General features: G+C 40.6%; 1 pseudogene; it reads left to right on the plus strand.

Moving 5' to 3' along the window:
• Positions 1-1,830: 1,830 nt before the first annotated feature.
• Positions 1,831-3,113, plus strand: Hnrnpa1-ps20 (heterogeneous nuclear ribonucleoprotein A1, pseudogene 20; annotated as a pseudogene).
• Positions 3,114-3,894: the final 781 nt, after the last annotated feature.

Raw genomic sequence — 3,894 nt, forward strand, 5'->3', positions numbered from 1 at the left:
AGCTGGATGTTGCATTTCCTAAAGATAGAGAAAATTTGGATCACAAATCTCTTGTAATGATGTGTCAGGCCTCTGTCAACATCCAGCAAGTGAGGATGAGAACCAGTGGCAACGTCTGAATACACAGTGACACCAAATGTCTGTTCCCTGCAATATCAATGAGTCAGCCAGGAGAACAAAAGCATGAGTTACCTGGGCAGCTCTTTTTCAAGGTTTCCCAGCTACAGGTGTGCACTTTGTACTGCCTTCCCAGTTCTGGCCTGTGATGCTCATCAGAGTTACTTCTACATCTGGGTCTTAGTTACTTTTCTATTGCCATGACAAAACCACAACGACCAAGACAACTTATGAAAGAAAGAATTGAATCAGGTTAGAGTTTATGATGATTATGATGTGGAGCATGGCAGCAGGGAAGAAGATGGGCAGGCAGGCAGACATAGCATTGGAACAGTAGGTGAGAGCTTACACAACAACCACAAGACAGAGAGAGCTGAGAGTGGTGCAAGTCTTTTGAAAGCCTACTACTAATGTCTCACCTCCTCCAACAGGGCCGCATCTCCTAATCCTTCCCAAACAGTTCCACTCACTGGGGACCAAGTATTCAAATATAAGCCTATGTTGCCATTGCGAACCAAACCCTACAGATTGCCAGTGGGATGCTGTCTGCAGTCTAAGAGAAAATTTGAGGAACTCAAGCAATCACCATTATGTGTTCTGAGTCAACTCACTGGAGGATTTTTCTGGGACTTTGTCACTGACAGGATTCTTTCTTATACTTAGCTTGTGAAGACTTAAATCTTCATTTTAGGAATCTGTATCACAAAAATTTGTACAAAATTGGATATGGAAATTTCTAATAAAATTAAACATGTACCTAAACCACCATCTAGCACATGTTCACTAATTGCAAGGGTATTCCCAGCAGCCTTAATAATAATATGTCCACACTGCTGGGGGTTTACCAATTTGAGATTGTACATCAGCAACTTTGCACATTACAGGAAAATTCAACCTCAAATATTTTGTTTTTTTTAAATTACTATTCTTAAAGCAATAAATGAACATTTGCCAAATTTATCCTATAATTCTTTTTTTAATTTACTTTTTTTTGTAAACTTTTATTACACTGTAACTGACAGAAAAGTATCCACTAAGCAGTTTTATCTGCTTGTTACTATTTGATGTGAAATGTCAGGATGTGAAATATTAGGATCTGTGTACATAAGATCTCACTGAAAAAGGGTGGGACTTTTGGATTATACTTTTCTTACTCGGATCCCAGTTTTCCTCTGCTGCAATGTAACCAGCTGTTCTGTGGCCCTGGTACTACAACTATAGATATTTCTAACTGATATCTTTCCCTTTCACAACTGACTATAGCTCTAGAACCATGAGTCAAAATAAAATTTCTTCCTTTAAGCTGTTTCTGTCATAGAAGTGAGAAAAATAACTAATACAAAACATTGATATCAGGAGTGGGGTTATTGTGAAAAACCTGACTACATTGTTCATAGGCCTTTGGAACTGGTTTTCAGGAAGAATAGAAAAGAGTTTGGAGTTTGGGGTTAAAGAAGTCCTAAACTGATGTAAGCAAAGCTTAATGGGAGATTCCTGTGGATGTGTAGAGCACTACAGCCCAGGTGAAAAGTAAAGGTTGTGCTTATGAGGTTTCAAAGGGAGACAAGAATTCTATCATAAACTGGAATAATCTGATAAAGAATCTGGCCACTGGGACTAGAGAGATGGCTCTGTGATTAAGAGTATCTTCTTGCTTTCTGCTCTTAACGCTGCCAAGGAAGCATTGCTGAATGCTCTCATCACCCTGCCATCATGTCTAAGTCAGAGTCCCCCAAGGAACCGGACAGAACAGCTGTGGAAGCTCTTCATTGATGGGCTGAGCTTTGAAACAACCGACGAGAGTCTGAGGAGCCATTTTGAGCGATGGGGAACACTCACTGACTGTGTGGTAATGAGAGATCCAAACACCAAAAGACCCAGAGGCTTTGGCTTTGTCACATACACCACTGTGGAGGAAGTGGATGCTGCCATGAATGCAAGACCACACAAGGTGGATGGAAGAGTTGTGGAACCTAAGAGAGCTGTGTCAAGAGAAGATTCTCAGAGACCAGGTGCCCACTTAACTGTGAAGAAGATCTTTGTTGGCAGTATTAAAGAAGACACTGAAGAACATCACCTACGAGAATATTTTGAGCAGTATGGGAAAATTGAAGTGATTGAAATTATGACTGACAGAGGCAGTGGACAAAAGAGGGGATTTGTTTTTGTCACCTTTGATGACCATGATTCTGTGGATAAGATTGTTATTCAGAAATACCATACTGTGAATGGCCACAACTGTGAAGTAAGAAAGGCTCTGTCGAAACAAGAGATGGCTAGTGCTTCATCCAGCCAGAGAGGTCGAAATGGTTCTGGAAACTTTGGTGGTCGTGGAGGTGGTTTTGGTGGCAATGACAATTTTGGTCGAGGAGGGAACTTCAGTGGTCGTGGTGGCTTTGGTGGCAGCCGTGGTGGTGGTGGGTATGGTGGCAGTGGGGATGGCTATAATGGATTTGGCAATGATGGAAGCAATTTTGGAGGTGGTGGAAGCTACAATGACTTTGGCAATTACAACAACCAGTCATCAAATTTTGGACCGATGAAAGGAGGAAACTTTGGAAGCAGGAGCTCTGGCTCTTATGGTGGTGGAGGCCAGTACTTTGCTAATCCACGAAACCAAGGTGGCTATGGAGGTTCCAGCAGCAGCAGTAGCTATGGCAGTGGCAGGAGGTTCTAATTACAGTCAGGAAGCAAAGCTTAGCAGGAGAGGAGAGCCAGAGAAGTGACAGGGAAGCTACAGGTTACAACAGATTTGTGAACTCAGCTAAGCACAGTGGTGGCAGGGCCTAGCTGCTACAAAGAAGACATGTTTTAGACAATACTCATGTGTGTGGGCAAAAACCCCAGGACTGTATCTGTGACTAATTGTATAACAGGTTATTTTAGTTTCTGTTCTGTGGAAAGTGTAAAGCATTCCAACGAAGGGTTTTACTGTAGACCTTTGTCACCCATGCTGTTGATTGCTAAATGTAAAAGTCTGATCGTGACGCTGAATAAATGTGTCTTAAAAAAAAAAAAAGAGTATCCTCTTCTCTTCCAGAGTACCTAGGTTTAATTCCAAGCTCCCACAGGGTGATTCATAACTTTTCCAGTAGATCCAACACCACCTCCTGGCCTTTGTGAGTACTAGGCATGTGAGTACAGACATAAATGCATATAAATTACATTATATTAAATATATTAAATTGCATTAAATATAAATTAGAGAATTAAAAAGTATCTGTTTTGTGTCCATGTCATGAAATTTTAAGTGAGATTGAATTCAAAAGTAAAAATGTAAGTCATTTGGTAGAGAAGATAGCTTGGGTGTAATATGGTCGTTGGCTTCCTTTCCCTCCATTTAGAGTGAAATCAGAGGAAAAAAAAGAAGGAGGCAAAAGGTATAAAAACATTCACAGTTTGGGAATGCAAACATGGAAAAAGTCTCAGAAAACATGGGTACAGTTAAGGCAGAAAGAACTTAGTGATCATAGTTGTAAAAAGAGATTCGAAGAATCCTAGCTCCAAATCTTCAGGTATGAGTGTAGTCCTCACCATTCATCATCTTCATGTTTTTGTTACAAATGAACAAGATCATAGAAAACCATAACCAGTCAAAATTCAGTACTGTTGAGCCAATTCCCAATGGCTCAAAACAATCCCATTCCTATGCCTCAAGAAGAGACGGTGAAAAGATTATAAGAGACAGGGAATTAGGGAGTTTTCTGTGAGATTGTGTCTCCTAGTAATGTTAGAAACGATATCCCTAAAGCCTTACCAACAAGACTGCCTAAACCG

Source organism: Rattus norvegicus, chromosome 3 (assembly GCF_036323735.1).
Source record: "Rattus norvegicus strain BN/NHsdMcwi chromosome 3, GRCr8, whole genome shotgun sequence".
In the NCBI taxonomy this organism is placed as follows: domain Eukaryota; kingdom Metazoa; phylum Chordata; class Mammalia; order Rodentia; family Muridae; genus Rattus; species Rattus norvegicus.